Source organism: Mus musculus, chromosome 3 (assembly GCF_000001635.26).
Source record: "Mus musculus strain C57BL/6J chromosome 3, GRCm38.p6 C57BL/6J".
NCBI lineage: Eukaryota > Metazoa > Chordata > Mammalia > Rodentia > Muridae > Mus > Mus musculus.
In genome coordinates, this window is record NC_000069.6 from 130645161 (window position 1) to 130668907 (window position 23747).

At 42.8% G+C, this 23747-nt stretch overlaps 1 long non-coding RNA gene across 1 annotated transcript in view; it reads right to left on the bottom strand.

Annotated features, from left to right (window-relative positions):
- Positions 1–740: 740 nt before the first annotated feature.
- The window catches only part of Gm36373, a 46752-nt gene continuing 23745 nt past the window's right edge, over positions 741–23747 (bottom strand). Inside the window, exons 2-3 of the long non-coding RNA XR_867641.2 lie at positions 4909–4977; positions 741–800 (exon numbers count right to left, since the gene is read on the bottom strand). This is a non-coding gene — a long non-coding RNA (predicted gene, 36373). The remainder of the gene's footprint in view (positions 801–4908; positions 4978–23747) is intronic.

Below are 23747 nucleotides of genomic sequence, written 5' to 3' on the forward strand. Positions count from 1 at the left end.
ATGAAGTATATTCTTCCTCAAAGCTTCAGACCTCTGTGCAGGTTATGAAGGGCTGAGGCTGAGGATCCCCCCATTTGTGCAGAAGCATTCAGGAGCTCTGTTATACTCAGCCCTCCTTGGAGCCACTCCGGGCAATGCAGAGCCAGGTGTTTTCTTACGTCCTGTCCCTGTCAAAGGCAGCCATTGGAGGTTCCAAGTTCTTCTCCAGTCTCACCCTTCATGAGTCAAAAGTCAAAGCTCTATCCTCCAGGGAAGGTATGCCTTCCCAACATTTGAAGGTCATAGTCTGCCTGACAACTCAAGGTTAATTTGATCTCTTTATTCTATCCAGTGAAGTCCTGGCAAAGCTGATTTGAAAAGAGAGTCGGGTTAATGAATTTTCCCTGATATTCAAAGTTAAAAACAACAATAAGAAAGACAAGACCATGTTGGGAGATTTAAAAAGAGGCTAAAGCAGAAGATGGCCTAGTCGGCCATCACTGGGAAGAGAGGCCCCTTGGTATTGCAAACTTTATATGCCCCAGTACAGGGGAATGCCAGGGCCAAGAAGCAGGAGTTGGTGGGTAGGGGAGCAAGGCGCGGGGGAGGGTATAGGGAGCTTTCGGGATAGCATTTGAAATGTATATAAAGAAAATATCAAATAAATAAATAAATAAATAGCGGCTAAAGTGTTAGTAGTAGGTGATGTACTTGAGGGCTGTCTTGACATGAAAATGTGAAAACTCACCATCGTTAACAAGAACTGCTGTGGAGATCCTCAGACAAAAGAATTAATCTGTGTTTTCAGTAGGAAAAATGTCCTGTGAAAAATACAAAATTCTAACTGAACCCTCAAGCTAGGTCATTCCGTTTCTGTCCAAAACTATACAATATAAGAAATCTATAGCTTTGAAAATGAAACCCAAGATTTTTTTTTCCCTTAAAAATCCTCTATCATAACAGGATCCAACTATAATTTGAATAAATATGCATTGCTCCAAAAAGACATAAAGTCTTTCTCTTTCGATTGTTTCCATGTGTCTTTCGAAAGCTTCACCAGTCGATCCAAGAGTGAAATAAAACAATCTTTTCTCCCCCAAAACAGCAAGCATGCTCGCCTCACATCGCCCACAATTGTTCTGTCTGATCTTGAGTCTCCGGGCTATAGTTGGAGAGTGGAGACAATGGAAACGGTCCCTGGAGAGCGAGAGGCTGCCAGTCAGGGGGGAGGAAGCAAGAGTATCCAGGTAATTAAGGCAGACTGTGAGGCTCCAAGCGATGGTAGACCAGAAACCTTTCTTCTCTCTGTCCCATAATCAAGTTGCAAAGGTATTGATTTTCCTTAATGAGCAGTTTGAAACAGTCTAGCCTAACCCAAAAACAGATCGTGAGGCCAAGACCTGGGACAGAGGGTTTGCTTTGGATCTAATCCCAGGAAACAGAAGTATGGAAGGCAAGAGAGCAGGGCTGGGAAGGAAGGGGCCCATAGTGGGGAGAACATGACTGAGGTGCTGAGGCTGTCGAACAAATTCTGTGCAGTTGAGCCACTATGGGAGAGAGAAAGCAGAGAGCTTGTCAGCTCTCCAACCCCCACATTCCTACTCTCCACCCCATTCCCTCACTCCCCTCACTGGTTAAAAGGTGCCTTGAGGATGGCAAGGCCTTCTATACCTCCTCACTGGATCTGCTTGAATTGGAGCAGGTTCCCACGGCCCAAATGTGCAGTATTGGAGGACTTGGGGTTCAAAGGGATTGATTATTTAGGGATTTCAACCAGGGCCCTGTCTAAGTAGACGTACATAGCTGCCAACAAGCTAAAAGACATAAATGTCTTTGAAGAAACCAAGTCTACCTCTGTAGGCAAGGCTGCTGCTATTGTCAGGGCCAGGCTGTTTGGAGTCCTGAAACTCAATTGAGTGTGTAACTTTTATAGAACATAAGGTTTTGCAGGGTCCTTAACCGCCAAGTCGTGATCCTGAGAGCCTTGTGGACACTACTGTCAATAGTAGAACCCCATTTGAGCTCCTTCCCTGGGGCTAGGGCTAAAGAAAGGAGGAAGGTAGAGAGAGCTACATGTGGTCATTCTGGACCCTGCACAAGATGTACTGATGTAAAACCTGAGCCTTGGAACCTGTTTGTTGTTCAAGCCAGGTTCACTGGGTCATTTGTTTCTGTAAAATTAGCAAGTGAAGTCTTTTATATTTTTTTTTCCTCAAAGGCTATGTAAGTTAAGATTCACAAACCTAAACGTATAACTAGGTACCTGCTCATATGATTTGATAGCCCATCATGATAATAATCCAGCCTTTCATTTAATAATTTTCCCTTTTATTCTTGGACAAGTTGTCTGGTCCAGCACTTCCTCAACTCCCTCTTAGGTATACATGACCTTGAACTTCTGATTCTGCAGACTCCATCCCTACTCCATGCCCCCACACATCTAGTTTCCTGTGGTGCTAGGGATGGAACCTAAGACCCCACACAGACTATGCAGTGACTCTACCAACTGAGCCTTATCTCAGCACAGACTTCTCCCCTGTGGTGATGTGCTGGAGCTAAAGAAGGCTGAGACAAAAGAAGAGACAACCTCCATGACCACACTAAAGAAAAAGGAGGTGGAGTCGATCAATTACCAACTAACAAGGTGCCAAGGGCCAAATCAAGCACCTTTTCCTCCCTGTTTCTGTCTTAGTTTGAAAAGTTTTTTGAGATCATTACCTAGAAGCTAAACGTTCACTGGCCAGTGGTGACTCACAGCTTTAATCCCAGCACTCGGGAGGTAGAGGCAGAAGGGTCTCTGAGTTCAAAGCCAGCCTGGTCTACAGAATGAATTCTAGGACAGCCAAGGCTACACAGACAAACTCTGTCTTGAAAAACCAAAAGGCTGTTGAGAATGAGGATAATGATGGCTAAGTATTCACTTCTACTTCTCGTACTTTGAAATGTTTGTATTCTTCATGGTTGAAACTATTACCAAGTAAGCCGCCTGCTGCTGCTGCTGCTGCTGCTGCTGCTGCTGCTGCTGCTGCTGCTGCGGCTGCGGCTGCTACTGATGATGGTGGTGGTGATGATGATGGTGATGGTGATAGTGATGATAATGTGCTTGTATATAGAAGGAAGAGGCTTGTGCTCAAACTAGCCATCTAACATCCCACGTCTCCTATGAGAGACCCTTGGGGCACATTCTCTGGGTGGAAATGTGAGACTGAGCCAGAGGCCTGTTTAGTGAACGGCAACCTTGAGAAACCATGTCGAAACCCATCTACATAGTGTTAGAGGAAGGGAGAAAGTGTGGTGTGGCTTAACTAGAAACCTGGAGACAAGATGGGGTGACATGGGACAATCATCCAAGCCTTCAGGAAATACTGATTGGACCCTTGCAGAGTCTCAGCTCCTGCCAGGAGAAACAGATGGGAACAGTATGGTGGTGGCACAAAGTGGCGCATGCTATGCGCCACCAGGATAGTGTAGGAACTTTGAAAAAGGAACAAATAACTCCGCCCAAGATAGTCCTGAGATCTGCGGGGTTCAGAAGATTTCAGGGAAATGAGAATTTACCAATTGGAGAGGAGTAGGCATCTCTTCTAGATAGAAGTAGCAGGTGCAGAAAGCTCAGGGTCTTGACTATGAATCAAAGGAAGAAGAGGAAGAAAGAAAACGGGAGCAAGAGTAAGAGTTTTAGAGAGATGGCCACTTGTGATGGCCTTGTGCGAAGCTCTGAGTCGACCAGATTGCATTTTGTATCGATGTCTCTGCTGTGGAGACTGTAGAGCATAGAGCAAAGGCCTGAGCCTGGAAAAGACACTGTGATTCTGTTCACTTCCTTTGCTCTTGTCACAAATGATCATAAACTCGGTAGCTTAAAGACAACACTAACTCACGCTCTAAGCCTTCAGGGGGTCAGAAGTCTGCCATGAGTCCTAAGGGGTTAAGAAAGCAAGGAACTGCCAGGCTGCTGACTTGTGGAGGTCCCAAGGGAGGATTGGTTTCCTGGTCTTTTCCAGCACTGAGAGACCACCTGAGTAGCTTGGCTCATGGTCCTCTCCCTCCATCTCCAAAGGTCACTGCTCCAGCTGTCATTCTAGTTCCTGCTCCTTTGGCTTTCCTGCCTGATCTTACAGGACTTCCATGACTATACTAGACACAGGTGGTTAACCCAAGATAATCCCAAGATCCTTAATTGAGTCGCATCTACAAAGTACCTTTGCCTTATAATATAATATTCACAGTTTAGGGGATTCCAAACAAGGCTATCTCTGGGGAGCCATTATTCAGCCTACCACAGCGATAGCATCCAACTAACAGACAAGTCAAATGAATGTCCTCCCTTCCCCCAAATAAAAACCAGAAATAACTAACTTGAAATATGAGAACCCTAGGAAAGGAGAATATATTTCTTTTTTCTTTTTTTTTTCCCCCACATGCAGAATGAGAAGCTAGATGGGAGTGAAGTTAACAAATAGACTCCGGTGAAAGGCATTAGTATTCTGAATGCTTCTGGGTTTGTCTGCTTACCCAATGCTTTGGTACATTTTTTGTGTTCTCTTTTTTTCCATTATGTAAGTGCTGTCATTCCAAGGTTGCAGTGGCCATGGAGTCCTGAAGAGCACCACAATGCTCTCTTTCAAAGTTAGGTAACTGTGGGAGGGAAGTGCGCTGGTGTACAGGCTCCCGGGGAATCTCACACGTTCTGTTTGAGGCTTTCGAAACAGTAGGTGCCTCAGGTCACATTTTTATCTCTCACACCGTGGAAGGCACATTCCACAGGGCCATTTGCTACCTGCTGAATCCAGTATGCCTTCCTCCTTCCCACATCCTAAAAGTATTAGATCTCTCCATCACGATCTCCCACACCCCTTTCCTCCATCCTGCCCCCTCACTCAGCACTCACCATTCCCTGCAACAAAATGCACAGGTTACAGACCTCACCTGGTCCAAGCCAAGGGAGGAGGGCGTAATGAGAGCTTCCATGACAGGAGGGGCACATATCTGCGGCTTCTGTAGGCAGGAAACAAAAGGACAAGGGTAATACTTCTGTGAAGAAATGTTCATTGCTGAATACCTGAAAAAATGCAACCCCAAAACCTGCCCTTTGCCTCTACTCTCCAGTTAAACGTGCCAATACATTTCGTATTTGCTAAACCAGTAGGGAGTGGACTCGCTACTTTTGCAAAGCAGTATTTCCTAGTAGGTTTCCAGCTACCTTTCACTGCGTGAGTGTCAGTGAAGAAATGAGTATGAGACACATTATAACATTTTTCTTAGTGCTACTTGGAACATTCTTGAACTAACATTTTTAAGTTGACCTCACCAAAGTATCTGCTTTCTTTTGCTGAGCTTTGGCATAAGTTAGGACAATCTGGTAGCAATTTTAAGGGTATCAATATCAAAATAGAGATATTATGAAAGTGATTTCTTACATGAAAGGCTTACAGAACAAGTCTCTCCCTATCAGACTATGAGACGGGTGTTATTCATTTCTGACACCTTTAGCCAAGCAAGCCTCTTGTTTTACTTTAGCTTTTATATGTTTGAAAAGTGGCTTTTGGGGCACTGACAAAGAGGAAGCAAAAGTCACTCTCAATATCTTCCTTGGTTCACAAATTTACTCAAAATCACTGACGGAAAGTGTTAAGATCAACTGCAGGATTGAAAAGTCCCTGTTTCCCTTAAGAATTCTGTTAATAGTCAAAGGGAAGTATCTTTACGAAAAGAAAATGCCGAGGTAGACTGCCCATTGTTGGGCCCAACATCCCCTCACAACACCAAGCCTGTGAGAGTCCATCTCTACCAACTTCTAAGGGCAGAGTCCACGGAGCACTTTTGATCCCTGCAAAATAACAGCCATGGACTAAGCCACCTGCGCAGTGACTTAAGTAAAGTCCCTTGGGAATTGTTCCTTGCAGAATAAACTCCAGAAAACCTGTCAATCTGTGTCATTCCACTGACTTCACAAGAAAGTGCAATCATGGCTTTTTATTAACATTTCTTTGGCCTTTTCATGTAAGTCCTGACTATTTAAATTATATGCTAATTTTAGTCTCAGTTCCCCCCCCCCCCACCTCTGCCTTTCCTCATCAGAGGCATAATTTCATAACTATAAATATCCCAAGCATATTAGAAAGCTTCTTCCCAAATAGTTCATATACTATGCATATAAACCTGACTCTGCTGCTCATTGGGATAATTTAAAATAGAGCTGGCATCCAAAATCCCAGCATGGCTGAGGTTCCAACCCTAACTGAGGCACTTTTAGCAACTGATGGTTTCTGGGAAAGGGAGAGATAGTTTTCTACAGGGAGGTGGTGAGTAAGAGACTACCTGTGACAGGGGGACAGTCCTATGCCCTTGCACATGCAGGCATCATGAAGCCAGTGGGTTTAAAAATGAAACATACATTTGAGATGGGATGGTGGGGAGGACTCATAGGGAAGGTATCAAAGGGGAGGGAATGAGGGGTGGGTCTGATCAAAGCACATTGTATGCGTGTATGAGATCCTTAATAAAAAACAAACAAACTTGGAGGCTGGAGAGATGGGAGCTAGAGGGATGGCCCATCAGTTAAGAGCACTCATGCAGAGGACCTGGGATTCATTCCTAGCACCCACATGGCTGCACACAACTATCTGTAACTCCATTTCCTGGGGCTCTGATGCCCTCTTCTCATTCCACAGCTACTCAGCATGCATGTGATGCAGACATATACAAAGGCAAAATACCCATCAAATGAAGATAAATAAATCTTTTAAACAAGCAAAGTTTAAAATCAATAAATATATGCAAAAAATTACAAATAGAAGTTGTTCATCTAGCTTTTAAACTGCTCAGAATTGTATTGTTTCTTAATGGTATTGGAAGAACTTCAAAGTCCCTGGAAAAAAATAAAATAGGATCTGCAGGTCATGACTTATACCTGGTTAAATTCCCTTATGAAAAAAAAAAAAGTTCAATGTACAGGGGGAGACAAAAGAAAGAAAAGAAGGAAAAAAAGAAAAGAATAAATAAATAAATAATAAACAGATACTTACATGGGTAGACAGACAAACAGACAGACAGAGAGATGTGTTTGTGTGCTCTCAGAGATTGAACCATGGGTCTTGTGTGTGACAGGCAAGTGCTCTGACACTAAGCTATATCCCATCTAAAAGATCTTCCCAAATATGATGATTTTGAAGCCAAAAAGGGAAAGTTTGAGAAATCTACAATAAGAAAGTTCACTTGTGAGAACCCTTTTAGATGCTCTCCTGAATAGGTACTAAATAATTATTAGCTGAGATTATTGTGACATTATTTGTATATTAAATATTTTATGTATTTAAGGCCATCAGAACAACTCTTGTCTTTCTGCAGCCATGCCCCAGTTTGCATCCTCACCTTTTGCAAAAGCAAAAGCTTGCCCCCCCTCCTCTACTAAGAGAGGACAGTGGGAGGAAGCCGAGCAGAGAAACATCTAAGGGGTTGACCCATCGAGAGAGGGTAAGGTGTAAGTGAGAGCTCTCTGCCTTGGGAAGCTAGAGAACTGACAGCCTGTCTGTAGCCTAATCATTCATCATGAGCTCTCAGACGAAGGTCTTCATACTCAAAAGCCTCTGTGTCTGAGAGCTAGAGAAGACGGAAAGAAACAGTTGTAAAAATAGGAAGTGCTCTGCAAGTATGGCGTTCTTATTAACAATTATTATCAAATGGGGCTTGTAAATGGGTGTTTGTCCATTCATGTCAAAATGGATTCTCTGTCTCCCAGGAGATCTTGGGATGATACTGGGATACTGCAATGCTTGACTTTCTGATGTCAAAGACCAATAGCAGTTTGTCCTGCTGAAAAAAAATTCCTTGGGCAGTAGTAGGAAATGCTGGAAGTGGCCCCAGAGCCCTGAGAAGTTGAAGCCATCTAGGTTGAGGGGTTCCTCTTCAATGCCCTGTTCATTCCTTTGGACAAAGCGAAGGTGTGTGAGCAGCCCCAGACGGAATGTGATCTTGACCGATGTGCTACAACAGTCTAAGGTACACTAGGACATGAAGGCGGGATATGAGTGGAACTCAAATAGAGTCTAACTGATTAAAAGGTTATTTATGCATTCTCTGCCTGCTTCTGTTGTCAAGGATGAAGTTCATCGTTAGAGGAAATGAGCCATCTATTGCTAACTTGACTGGAAAACAAAGCACATACACAGCCAGAGAGGGGAGTGGTCAGTTCTTCTCAGGCTGTGTGCCTCCCCAAGAGACACAGTGGCTCAAACTGGGCTCCCTGCATGGCCTCTGTGCCACCTTGATGGTTCTCTAGACAGTACCTGTTTTCCAGAATTGATATAAGCCAAGACAACTGGAGAGGGAAGAGCCCTAAAAACATGTAGGTGTACGATATCCCCATCCCCGGAGATGGTGCTGGGCTCTACAAACACCACAGAATATAAAAAGGAAAGGCCAGTAGGTTCAGAAATCTTCAAATTGCAGCTGTAATTTGCCACAAAAAGAAGCATTTAGGCCTAACCTTGTTGAGATATAGGAAAAAAAGAGACTCGAGGTCATAGGCTCTCCTCTGAAGGTTATATCATTCGTTGGGTCTCCAACACACTAACAGCTCATCCTTACCCTTCTGTGAATTCTTTCCTTGTCTCAGCTGCACCTGAATTTTTGGGACATTACCAAATGTGAGATAGTCAAGGGACAAATCACACACAGAGCCACAGAGCCCTGCACCCAACATAGGCAAGCTCCAGAACTGTGACAAAGGCCAAGCTCATCCATATCCAGCTTCAGCAGGCAAAACAATCCATGTGCTCTCTGGGATTCCACAGTCAGGAAATAGGATTCTGTGGTCATAATGCTGAGGATGATTGTTTTTAAGAAATAGGTGACTGCCACCTGCACCCATGGCCCATCCTGTCACCCCACAGCCCTGCCTGCCTTCTAGGAGGCCTGCTCCAATCCGGGACACCCAGACCAGAGACAACCAGATGGCAAAAGGCAAACACAAGAACATAATCAACAGAAGCCAATGCAGTTTGGCACCATCAGAACCTAGCTCTCCTACTACAGCAAGCCCTGGATATTCTATCACACCTGAAGAGCAAGAATCTGACTTTAAATCCAGCTTCATGAAGATGATAGAGGCCTCTAAAGAGGGTATAAATAATTTTCTTAAAGAAACAGGAAAACACAGTCAAATAGGTAGAAGCCCTCAAAGAGGAAATAAATAAGCCCCTTAAAGAAACACAGGAAAATACAATCAAACAGGTAAAGGAAATGAGTAAAACATTCCAAGACCTAAAACTGGAAATAAAAACAATAAAGAAATCACAAATGGAGGTAACCCTGGAGATGGACAATTCAAGAAAGAGAACAGGAACTACAGAAGTAAGCATCACCAACAGAATACAAGAGATGAAAAAGAGAATCTCAGGCATAGAAAATACCATAGAAGATACTGATACATCAGTCAAAGAAAACACCAAGTGAAAAAGTTCCTAACCCAAAACCATCCAGGAAATTTTGGACACAATGAAAAGACCAAACCTAAGAATAATAGGAATAGAAGAGGGTGAAGATTCCCAGTTGAAGGGGGCATAAAACATCTTCAATAAAAATATTGATGCAAAAATACACAATAAACCTCACAAACTGAATCCAAGAACACATCAAAAACATCATTCACCATGATCAAGTAGGCTTCATCCCAGGGATGCAGGGATAGTTGAATATATGAAAAACCATCAATATAATCCATTATGTAAACAAACTCAAAGAAAAACTCACATGGTCATTTCATTAGATGTTGAAAAAAACCTTCTACAGAATTTGACACACACCCCCTTCATGTTTAAAAGTCTTGGAGATATCAGCAATATCAAGAGACATCAAGACACATGCTTAAACGTAATAAAAGCAATATATAGCTAACCAGTAGCCAACATTAAATTAAACGAGAGAAAGTTGAAGCAATCCCACTAAAATCAGGGACAAGACAAGGCTGCCCACTCTCTCCCTATCTGTTCAATATAGTACTCGAAGTTCTAGCCAGAGCAATTAGACAACAAAAGGAGGTCAAAGGGATACAAACTAGAAAGGAAGAAGTCAAAATATCACTATTCACAGGTGATATGATAGTATATAAAAAGGACCCCCAAAATTCTACCAGAGTACTTCTACAGATTATAAACAACTTCAGAAAAGTGTCTAGATATAAAATTATCAAATAAATCAGTAGCCCTCCTTTATACAAATGATAAATGGGCTGAGAAAGAAATTAGGGAAACAACACTCTTCACACTAGCCACAAATAATATAAAACATCTTGGTGTAACTAACTAAGTGAGTGAAAGATCTTATGACAAGAACTTCAAGTCCCTGAAGGAAGGTCTGCATGGTCTGCATGTAGAAGAATGCAAATTGATCCATATTTATCACCCTTCACAAAGCTTGAGTCCAAGTGGATCAAGGACCTCAACATAAAACCAGATACACTGGATGTAATAGAAGAGACAGTGAGAAATAGCCTTGAGCATATTGGCATAGGAGAAAATTTCCTGAACAAAACACCAATGGCTCAGGCTCTAAGATCAACATTTGATAAGTGGAACCTCATGAAACTGCAAAGCCTCTGTAAGGCAAAGGACACTGTCAATAGGACAAAATGGTAGACTACAGATTGGGAAAAGATTTTCACTAACCCTACATCCAACAGAGGGCTAATATGCAAGATATATAAAGAACTCAAGAAGTTTGACCCAAAAATCCAAATAACTCAATTTAAAAATGGGGTATACAGCTAAATAGAGAATTCTCAACAGAGGAATTTCAAATGGCCAAAAAGCACTTAAAGAAATGTTCAACATCCTTGATTATCAGGGAAATGCAAATTGAAACAACCCTGAGATTCTACCTTATACTTATTAGAATGGCTAAGATCAAAAAACTCAAGAGACAGCACATGCTGGCAAGGATGTGGAGAAAGAGGAACAGCCTCCATTGCTGATAGGATTGCAACCTTGTACAACCACTGTGGAAATCAATCTGGCAGTTCCTCAGAAAATTGGAAATAGTTCTTCCTGACGACCCAGCTATACCGCTCCTGGGCATATACCCAAAGGATGTTCCACCATATCACAAGGACTCATGCTCCACTATGTTCATAGCAGCCTTATTCATAATAGCCAGAAACTAGAAGTAATCCAGATGTCCCTCAATTGAACAATGGATACAGAAAATGTGTTTCATTTACACAATGGAGTACTATTCAGCTATTAAAAACAAAGACATCAAGTATTGTGTAGGCAAATTGATGGAACTAGAAAATACCATCCTGAGTGAGGTAACCCAGACCCAAAAGGACATGCATGGTATGTACTCACTGATAAGTGGATATTAGCCAACAAGTACAGAATACCCACGTTACACTCCACAGACCCTAAGAGACCTCTTCCAAAAGGAAGGCCCAAGTGGGGACACTTAGGAGGGGAAACAAAATAATCATGGAAGACAGAGGGATGGACCTGGGTGGGAAAGGGGGCAGGATAAGGTATGAGGGAGACAGGGGAGAGGCCCAAAGATCCTGGAGAATGAATGGAAATATACAGCTATATGGGGAGGGGGGTGGCAAACCTCTAGAAAGTCCCAGAGACCTGGGATATGAGAGGCTTTCAGGACTCAATATGGGTAACCTTAGCCAAAATGCCCAACAGTCATAGGGACATGGAACCCGAAGAGAGCACCTCCAGTAGTCGGACAGGACCCCCAGTGGAGAAATGTGGATACCAACCCACCTACAAAACGTTCAACCCAAATTTGCTTCTGTCTAAAAGAAATACAGGAATAAAAAATGGAGCAGACTCAAGGAATGGCCAACCAGTGACTGGCCCAACTTGGAATCCACCCCATGGGCAGGCACCAATCTCTGATACTGTTACTGATGTTATATTGTGCTTGCAGACAGGAGCCTAGCCTGGCTGTCCTCTGAGAAGCTTTACCCAGCAAGTGACTGAGACAGATGCAGATACTGCCAAGCATTGGACAGAGGTCAGGGATGACTAAGGAAGTTAGGGGAAAGATTGAAGGAGCTGAGGGGGATGGTAACCCCATAGGAAGCCCAACAGTGTCAACTAACCTGGACCCCTGGGAGCTCCCAGAGAAAGAGCCACCAACCAAAGAGCACACACAGGCTGGTCCCAGGCCCTCAGCACATATGTAGTAAAGGGCTGTCTTGTCTGGCCTCAGTTGGAGAGGGTGAGCCTCATCCTGCAGAGTCTTGATGTCCCAGGGTGGGGGGATACCAGGAGGAAGGGCACCCTCTCAGAGGCAAAGGAAAGAGGGGATGGGAAAAAAGAGCTCTTTGAGGGGGAGCTAGAGGGGGCAATATTTGGGATATAAATAAATAAAATAATTAATTTTTTAAAAAGAAAGAAATAGGCTTGCTTTAAATTAAATTTTTCCACAAGCATAAATGAAGCCTCAAAGAATGTCACAGGTCCATAGATCCCTCCATGTGTACTCTGGTTGGCAGTTTAACCAGACCCTGGGAGCTCTGGAGGGTCTGTTTAGTTGATATTGCTGTTCTTCCTGTGGGGTTACAAGCCTCATCAGTTTTTTATTCCTTCCTATATATGTAGCAGAGGATTGCCTTATCTGGCATCAGTAGGAGGGGAGGCCCTTGTTCCTGTGGAGGTTTGATGCCCCAGCATAAGGGAATACTAGGTGGGAGTGGGTAGGGGAGTGGAGGGGCACCCTCATAGAGGCAAAGGGGAGAAGGGGTGGGATAGGGGGTATGCGGAGAGGAAACATGGAAGGGAGACATTTGAAATGTAATAAATAAAATAACCAATTTTTAAAAAAAGAATGTCACAGGTCAGTCATATCTGTCCATTCCTTAAAGAGTACGTCAGAGTCAAAAGAGCAAAGATTTTGATCAAATCAAATAAATCTAGGGTCTGGCGAGATGGCTCAGCAGTTAAGAGCACTGACTGCTCCTCCGAAGGTCCTGAGTTCAAATCCCAGCAACCACATAGTGGCTCACAACCACCCATAATGAAACCTGACGCCCTCTTCTGGTGTGTCTGAAGTCAACTACAGTGTACTTATATATAATAATAAATAAATCTGCAGGGATGACCGAAGCAAGCAGGGTTGACCAGAGTGAGCAGAGGTACTAAAATTCAATCCCAACAACCAAATGAAGACTCACAACCATCCGTAAAGCTACAGTGTACTCACATACACAAAATAAATAAACCTTTTCTTTAAATTAACCAAATAAATCTAGATTTAACCATAATTTTTTTTTCATGTCTAACTTCAAACCCCACAGTATCCAAATGGGGTTCTTCCAAGATCTGAAGATAATCATAGCCCTAGTATGTCCTCTCACTTACTGAAAACCATGCCAAGATTATTTGTGACCCCTAATATAATATAAACTTATACTTACATGTAACTATGCAGCTAGCTGTTACATTGTATAGTTTGGGAAATCTGTCAAGAACAAAGCTCAAATGTATTTGGTGCAGACACAACCTTTTCTGAATTTTGTCCCATTTATAATTGGTCGAATCTATGGATGTGGAACATGTAGGTATAGAGGTCTACACACATACCTAGATGTAGGGAGCCAAGGAACTCTGAAGTGAATGTGCATTGTTTGACATGGGCACAGCCATGTTAAGTAACCTTAGTGTCTTAGACCCGTGGGAAATGGCAAGGCCTCTCTCTGGTCCATGTGCAAATATTAATAGTGTGTGCAAAAAAATGTCCACTGAGACTTTCTTCCCCTGGGTGTTTATGGCCTGAAGACCACACCCCTGCAGAGACTGTTCATACAGAAATTAGCCTCCTAGTTTATCTTTCTATAATAACGCTGCCTCCTTGTTTCTCTATGTGTATGTCATAACCTCACCTCCTTGTTCAGCTATACGCAGTAATCCCATCTCCCTTTTCAACTGTATATAATAAGCATGCTAAGCTTCCAGAGTGCTATGGCTTCTCCATCAGAGAGCCTAGACCACTCATCCCAGTTCTAAGGTGTGTGTCTTTAGGGGGGAGGGGTCTGGTACTCAGACCCTGGAAGGACGCAGCACCTAGACACATGAACATATACACACAAGTAGATCTGTGTATTTTGGTGTCTGAGATCAAATCCAAAGACTTGTGTATGCTAGGCAAGTGTCCTGACACAAAGCTACACTCCCGAGCCTTTTTGGTATATTTTCTAAAAACTTTACAGAATTTCACATTTAGACATGTATTACATTCAAAATTGACTTTTGCATATTGGCATTTTTTTCCATGTGAGTTGTCCAAGCAACATGTATAACAAGGCACCTTCTCTCTGTGGCCTGCAGTGTCACATTAAATATAAATATTAGTATTCTGGTTTGTACTCTATTCTGTCCCACTGGGCTATTTGCATAGCCCTAAGGCAATCCCACACTGTCTTAGTAAGACTGGTAATTTTCTACACCATCTCACCGATTCTCTGCCCTTTGCACTTCTGTAAACATTTTACAATTACCTTGTCAGAATGCCCATCATCGGGATTTTTTATTTTGTATAAATCTGTTTTCAGATAAACAGGAAATGTGTGTGCCTGTGTGTTCATATACAGTATGCTTCTATTTACATAAAGTAACAAAAACTAACCTATTCATATGTCGGGGTTCACTGCATCCAGCACGACTTCATCCTGGATACCTGTCTTGTATGGCAGAGGAATAAAGCCAGGACAGACACATGGACACAGGAAAGCTCACTCAGACAGAGGAGTGCCTACTGCACAACAACCCAGAACATCCATGTGTTTACTAAGTACAGCGCAAGAAGGAGTAAGCTAGTGTTGGTAGGAGGTCTCCGTAGGGAACTGCATCCCTGCCTCTTGAGTCTTGGCAATACAGGTTGCCACCATGCCTGCCTGGCTTGGATGTGGGTTTGGGCTGCAGTTATCTGTGAGGAGGAAGCTGCAGCTGCTTGCCTTTTGCATACACTGGGCAACCATTCTTCATAAACATTCATACTTGGACCAAAGAAAATGCTGTGCTATTGCCATGGGTCTGAGGCACCGGTCCTCAACACGACCACGTCAACAGCACACATTCACCCAGGACTTCACTCCTTACACCTTCATGCACAGTATGAAGTTCTGGTATACCCCTACACCTTCCTTGGCTCCCCATAGGGGTTGATAAATCTTAATGCCATAAGGAACTGGTTGCTACAAGACAGAGGAGGGGTCAGCCCTAAAGGGAGGTAAGAAATCCTCTGCTAGGAACTGCGTATGAAGAGGTATATTAATGTTTTCTATGAATTCAAGGATTTTTTCATGTGTATGTGTGCATGAGTGTCTACATGTGTGTGTGCACAGGCATGTGGTGGCCCCAGATGCACACTGGGTGTCTTCATCCACCACTCTCCACTTAAGTTATTAGGGCAGGTTCTCTCAGTTAAACCCAGAACTCAGCCAACAGCAAGTCTAGCTGGCTACCTTAGTCCAGGAACCTCACTTCTGTATTCCTAGTGCTGGGAGGACAGGCTGCCACCGTGCCTACTTGGCTGCCACCATGCCTACCTGGCTCTTAAGTTGGTTCCGTAGATTTGAACTGTAGTCACTGGCTTTGCATGGTAAGCACTTTATCTGCTGAGTTATCTCCCTAGCCTCTTATCTAATGTTTGCATGGACTTGTTGCGTTCGTCTGTCTCTCCCTGAGCCAAGCTTCAGCTTTCCCACGTGTAACTGGCGCTGATATCTACATTAAAGGCACAGAGCTGTCTCCCAGTCTCCCACACAACTTGGCAAACAACACAGAATTCAGAGTTTGCCTATGACAGACAATTAGAAAAGACTGATTTCCTGCCCATTCTTCTATAGCCAGAGCCAGAGGGGAGGGGGATGTCTAGGATGGATGGTTGTGTGCTTACACTCTGTCCTGTACAAAAGCAATATTGGCCACCAGAGAGGTCATGTCCCACCATCTGTCAGTTTCATCACCTTAGGGGTAGGGCAGAGTGAAGGTTTTTTTCTGTTTCTCTCTTACCAGCCTGCTGCCACAGTTACACACTGGCAAATGACTTCCTTTCCCTGTTTGTGAGTCTAAAGAAAGCGAACCCCTAGGCTGTGGCTCTGGTATGCCCTACAGGATGGCAACAAATCAAGAAAGATGTTTTTGAAAAAAAAAAAAAAAGAATTCATCCTCAGTTGAGAGCCATTTATAATATGGCCATTAAAAAAAAATAGCCTTTGTAGATGCTAACATTAGGGACCAAGTCAGGCCGCTTAGTAACAAAACTGAAACAGTAGAGTGAGGAGATCTTGAGTATTTACGAAATCTCCTGAGCATCTTTCTGAGCACATCAGGTCTATTGCTCTGTTGTAGTCACCTGATAAGAAGTATTATTTTAGAGCCAGGCGTGGTGGTGCATGCCTTTAATCCCAGCACTTGGGAGGCAGAGGCAGGCGGATTTCTGAGTCCAAGGCCAGACTGGTCTACCAAGTGAGTTCCAGGATAGCCAGGGCTATTCAGAGAAACCCTGTCTCGAAAAACAAACAAACAAACAAACAAATAAGAAGTAGTATTATTTTAGCCCCATTTATGTTTGGAACATTCCTTACCATGATTAGTAAACCACAAAAACATTTATTAAGTGTCTAATCTTGTATTAAAAAAGTGAATATGGATTTAAAAAGTATGGATTTAAAAAGTGAATAAACAAAGTGGCAGTGCAAACCTTTAATCCCAGTACTCGAGAAGCAGAGGCAGGAGGATCTCTTGAGTTCAGTGCCAGCCTGGCTTACAGACTATGTTCCAGGACAGCCAGGGCTATGCAACAAAACCGTCTTGAAAAACAAAACAAAACAAAACAAGCAAGCAAAAGCTGTGAATAAGCATGGTTCATGCATACACAGGCTCATATGTCATATGCCATGCCTTGTAGCTGTCATGAACAGTGACCATGCAGTCTGTGTGATTTATCTATGACTGAAGGACACCCATCATAATAGACAAATAAGGATTCTCCCAAGTGATGAGGGCCAATTTATCACCACGGAAGTGAGAAGTTGGAGTTGGAGAAATGGCTCAGCAATTAAGAGCACTTGGTCTTTCAGAGGACTCAGATTTGATTCCCAAGACACTTGACAGCTCACATCTGCTATAACTCAATTCCCAGGGGTTCTGACACCTTCCTCTGGCATAAACCAAGTCCACAGACATACATACAGGCAAAACACCGATGCACATAAAATAAAAATTAATAATAATAAAAAAAGATGGTTGGAGGAAGGAAAGCACATAACATACAACACAGGCTACCACATGAACATCTTATAACCCAACTGTCTTACCATCTGAAAGAAATCTAACAACACATTTAAAATGTGTCATTAGGAGCTGGTTAGACCTCAGAGGGAGCTACTGCATGGCTTCAAGAGATGCCTGACCAGAGCCCATTAAGGCCTCCGTTGAGATGCAGAGACCCGCAGCCAATCATCAGGTGGAGCTTAAGGAATCTTGTGCAAGAGTCAGGGATAGAACTGAAGGAGCCAGGGCTGTCAAGCACACCACAAGAAGATCTACAGAGTCAACTCACTTGGGCCCATGGAGGCTCACAAAGACTGAACAAGCAACCAAAGAGCATGCCGAGGGTAGACCTAGGCCCCCTACACAGTTGTAGCAGCTGGGTCTTTGTATGGGTCCCCTTACAATTGGAGTAGGGTTGGTCTCAGAGTCTTTTGCCTGCCATTGGATTCCCTTCCCCTACCTGGATAGCCTGATTGGGCCTCAGCACAAGAGGATGTGCCTGGTCCTGCTGGAACTAGATATAGGTATGGGGTAAGGGGTAGGGGGTGGTACCCAAGCTGAGTTTCCCCTTCTCTGAGGAGAAGAGGAGGGGGTAATGGGGGAGGGATTTGTAAAGGCAGGACTCAGGAAAGGAGGGAGGGGCCTGTGATTGGGATATAAAGTGAATGAAAAAAATATATTATTGGGGGAAAAATATATGTTGAAAAATTTGGCATGGAACATAGAGTAGTTTGAATAGTTTGAATCTTTTCATATAATGGGAAACTTGGTGCTTAGGAGCTATGAAGAAGCAGCAATGTGTGCTGTGCCCAAGGATTCTGGTTAGCAAGGAAAGGCAAAGGAATGTAGCAGGAAGCCCAGGGTAGGAGAAGAGCTAGCCCAGACTAGGGGAAGAGCTCTGAAGTTTTGTTGTACCTCCTGGGGGATCACTACACAAGCCTTGGAATCTCTGTCCTGCTCTTATACTACAGTATAAATGGGGGAATAAAAAGCAAACCTCCTCCTTTCCCAGTAAAAAGTCAGCACTTGGTTGCCAGTCCTCCAGCAAAGGGTCCTCCAGCCATGGTGTGTGTGCCCTGCCCTGTGTAGGCCTCCCCTGTCTCACCATCTTTACGAAATACTACTCAATCTTAGATCTCACCAGGCCCCTCAGAAGCCCCATGCATAGGTGCACTAGTGTCTGTTTTCCAGTCAACAGGGTGGACAACTAAGTGTGGTCCTATAATTTTGGCACTCAGGAGACTGAGGCAGGAGGATTGTTATGAGTTAAACAGCAGCCTGGGGTGCACATGGAGTAGCAGGCCAGCCAAAGGTACATTGGAAGACCCTGCCTTAACAAAACAAAATAAAAATAAAAAACAAGAGCAAAGACAACATTTGGGACGGCTAGAGGACCTGCACGCTCTCTTCTCCTGAGAGGGAAAAAACATTGGTGCTTAACAATGCTATTAGATATATGCACAGAGAAAGACAGAAAATGAGTGTTCAGGGTAATCCTAATCCTTACCTAATCCTCCTTTGGAAACTAGAGGATGTGTCTCCTGATGCATTCATGATGAAGATTAACTGTCATCCACACAGAAGCACAGAGGGTCAAGCCTACAGTTAGCCAGCATTTCAACTGAGGCTAGTAAGGGTACAATCCAACAAGATGGGTCCCCAGGCCATGGCAAGGCAAGGCAGAGTGGAAAAAGCAAATGAGGTCCCTTCCTGTCCACTCCAGCACTGGGGTTCCTTGCCCGCGGAGTCTCCAGACACCCACAAGGACCCACACAGGAACCCCCACGGGATCTTAAGACCTCTGGTGAGTGGAACACAGTGTCTGCGCCAATCCAATCTCGAGGGACCTGAGACTGCATTAACTAGGGAAGCAGATAACCTGGCCTGATTAGGGGCACAAGTCCCTTCTGGTCCACTCAATCACCGGGGTTCCTTGCCCACGGAGTCTCCGGACACCCGCAAGGAGCCACACAGGATCCCCCATGGGCTCTTAAGACGTCTGGTGAGTGGAACACAACTTCTGGCAGGAGGCAGGTTCAAACACCAGATAGCTGGGCACCTTCCCTGCAAGAGGAGAGCTTGCCTGCAGAGAGTACTCTGATCACTGAAACTAAGGAGAGAGCTAGTCTCCCAGGTCTGCTGATAAAGGCTAACATAATCACCTGAGGAACAAGCTCTAACCAGAGACAACTATAACAACTAGCTTCAGAGATTACCAGATGGTGAAAGGCAAATATAAGAATCCTACTAACAGAAATCAAGACCACTCACCATCATCAGAATGCAGCACTCCCACCCCACCTAGTCCTGGGCACTGCAACACACCTGAAAAGCTAGACCCGGATTTAAAGCATATCTCATGATGATGGTAGAGGACATCAAGAAGGACTTTAATGACTCACTTAAAGAAATACAGGAGAACACAGCTAAACAGGTAGAAGACCTTAAAGAGGAAACACAAAAATTCCTTAAAGAATTGCAGGAAAACACGACCAAACAGGTGATGGAATTGAATAAAACCATCCAAGACATTAAAAGGGAAGTAGACACAATAAAGAAAACCCAAAGTGAGGCAACGCTGGAGATAGAAACCTTAGGAAAGAAATCTGGAACCATAGATGCCAGCATCAGCAACAGAATACAAGAGATGGAAGAGAGAATCTCAGGTGCAGAAAATTCCATAGAGAACATTGGCACAACAATCAAAGAAAATACAAAATGCAAAAAGATCCTAACTCAAAACATCCAGGCAATCCAGGACACAATGAGAAGACCAAACCTACAGATAATAGGAGTTGATGAGGATGAAGATTTTCAACTTAAAGAGCCAGCAAATATCTTCAACAAAATTATAGAAGAAAACTTCCCAAACCTAAAGAATGACATGCCAATGAACATACAAGAAGCCTACAGAACTCCAAATAGACTGGACCAGAAAAGAAATTCCTCCCGACACATAATAATCAGAACAACAAATGCACTAAATAAAGATAGAATATTAAAAGCAGTAAGGGAGAAAGGTCAAGTAACATATAAAGGCAGGCCTATCAGAATTATACCAGACTTTTCACCAGAGACTATGAAAGCCAGAAGAGCCTGGACAGATGTTATACAGACACTAAGAGAACACCAATGCCAGCCCAGGCTACTATACCCAGCCAAACTCTAAATTACCATAGATGGAGAACCCAAAGTATTCCACGACAAAACCAAATTCACACATTATCTTTCCACGAATCCAGCCCTTCAAAGGATAATAACAGAAAAAAAAAAATACAAGTACGGAAATCACACCCTAGAAAAAGCAAGAAAGTAATCCCTCAACAAACCAAAAAGAAGACAGCCACAAGGACAGAATGCCAACTCTAACAACAAAAATAAAAGGAAGCAACAATTACTTTTCCTTAATATCTCTTAATATCAATGGACTCAATTCCCCAATAAAAAGACATAGACTAACAGACTGGCTACACAAACAGGACCCAACATTCTGCTGCTTACAGGAAACCCATCTCAAGGAAAAAGACAGATGCTACCTCAGAGTGAAAGGCTGGAAAACAATTTTCCAAGCAAATGGTCTGAAGAAACAAGCTGGAGTAGCCATTCTAATATGGAATAAAATCGACTTCCAACCCAAAGTTATCAAAAAAGACAAGGAGGGACACTTCATACTCATCAAAGGTAAAATCCTCCAAGAGGAACTCTCAATTCTGAATATCTATGCTCCAAATGCAAGGGTAGCCACATTCATTAAAGACACTTTAGTAAAGCTCAAAGCACACATTGTACCTCACACAATAATAGTGGGAGACTTCAAAACACCACTTTCATCAATGGACAGATCGTGGGAACAGAAACTAAACAGGGACACAGTGAAACTAACAGAAGTTATGAAACAAATGGACTTAACAGATATCTACAGAACATTTTATCCTAAAACAAAAGGATATACCTTCTTCTCAGCACCTCACGGGACCGTCTCCAAAATTGACCATATAATTGGTCACAAAACAGGCCTCAACAGATACAAAAATATTGAAATTGTCCCATGCATCCTATCAGACCACCATGGACTAAGGCTGATCTTCAATAACAACATAAATAATGGAAAGCCAAAATTCACGTGGAAACTGAACAACACTCTTCTCAATGATACCTTGGTCAAAGAAGGAATAAAGAAAGAAATTAAAGACTTTTTAGAGTTTAATGAAAATGAAGCTACAACATACCCAAACCTATGGGACACAATGAAAGCATTTCTAAGAGCAAAACTCATGGCTCTGAGTGCCTCCAAAAAGAAACTAGAGAGAGCACACACTAGCAGCTTGACAACACATCTAAAAGCTCTAGAAAAAAAGGAAGAAAATTCACCCAGGAGGAGTAGACGGCAGGAAATAATCAAACTCAGGGGCGAAATCAACCAAGTGGAAAGAAGACGAACTATTCAAAGAATTAACCAAACAAAGAGTTGGTTCTTTGAGAAAATCAACAAGATAGATAAACCCTTAGCTAGACTCACTAGAGGGCACAGGGACAGCATCCTAATTAACAAAATCAGAAATGAAAAGGGAGACATAACAACAGATCCTGAAGAAATCCAAAACACCATCAGATCCTTCTACAAAAGGCTATAATCAACAAAACTGGAAAACCTGGACGAAATGGACAAATTTCTAGACAGATACAGGTACCAAAGTTAAACCAGGATCAAGTTAACAATTCAAACAGTCCCATATCCCCTAAAGAAATAGAAGCAGTCATTAATAGTCTCCCAGCCAAAAAAAAAAGCCCAGGACCAGATGGGCTTAGTGCAGAGTTCTATCAGACCTTCAAAGAAGATCTAATTCCAGTTCTGTAAAAACTATTCCACAAAATAGAAATAGAAGGTACTCTACCCAAGTCATTCTATGAAGCCACAATTACTCTGATACCTAAACCACAGAAAGATCCAACAAAGATAGAGAACTTCAGACCAATTTCCCTTATGAATATCGATGCAAAAATCCTCAATAAAATTCTCGCTAACCGAATCCAAGAACACATTAAAGCAATCATCCATACTGACCAAGTATATTTTATTCCAGGGATGCAAGGATGGTTTAATATACAGAAATCCATCAACGTAATCCAGTATATAAACAAACTCAAAGACAAAAACCACATGATCATCTCCTTAGACACAGAGAAAGCATTCGACAAGATCCAACACCCATTCATGATAAAAGTCTTGGAAAGATCAGGAATTCAAGGCCCATACCTAAACATGATAAAAGCAATCTACAGCAAACCAGTGGCCAACGTCAAAGTAAATGGTGAGAAGCTGGAAGCAATCCCACTAAAATCAGGGACTAGACAAGGCTGCCCACTTTCTCCTTACCTATTCAACATAGTACTTGAAGTCCTAGCCAGAGCAATTTGACAACAAAAGGAGATCAAGGGGATACAAATTGGAAAAAAAGAAGTCAAAATATCACTTTTTGCAGATGATATGATAGTATATATAAGTGACCCTAAAAATTCCACCAGAGAACTCCTAAACCTGATAAACAGCTTCGGTGAAGTAGCTGGATATAAATTAACTCAAACAAGTCAATGGCCTTTCTCTACACAAAGAATAAACAGGCTGAGAAAGAAATTAGGGAAACAACACCCTCTCAATAGTCACAAATAATACAAAATATCTTGGCGTGACTCTAACTAAGGAAGTGAAAGATCTGTATAATAAGAATTTTAAGTCTCTGAAGAAAGAAATTAAAGAAGATCTCAGAAGATGGAAAGATCTCCCATGCTCATGGATTGGCAGGATCAACATTGTAAAAATGACTATCTTGCCAAAAGCAATCTACAGAGTCAATGCAATCCCCACCAAAATTCCAACTCAATTCTTCAATGAATTAGAAAGAGCAATCTGCAAATTCATCTGGAAACAAAAAACCTAGGATAGCAAAAACTCTTCTCAAGGATAAAAGAACCTCTGGTGGAATTACCATGCCTGACCTAAAGCTTAACTATAGAGCAATTGTGATAAAAACTGCATGGTACTGGTATAGTGACAGACAAGTAGACCAATGGAGTAGAATTGAAGACCCAGAAATGAACCCACACACCTATGGTCACTTGATCTTCGACAAGGGAGCTAAAACCATCCAGTGGAAGAAAGACAGCATTTTCAACAAATGGTGCTGGCACAACTGGTTGTTATCATGTAGAAGAATGTGAATCGACCCATTCTTCTCTCCTTGTACTAAGGTCAAATCTAAGTGGATCAAGGAACTTCACATAAAACCAGAGACACTGAAACTTATAGAGGAGAAAGTGGGGAAAAGCTTCGAAGTTATGGGCACAGGGGAAAAATTCCTGAATAGAACAGCAATGGCTTGTGCTGTAAGATCGAGAATTGACAAATAGGACCTCATGAAACTGCAAAGCTTCAGCACAGCAAAAGACACCGTCAATAAGACAAGAAGGCCACCAACAGATTGGGAAAGGATC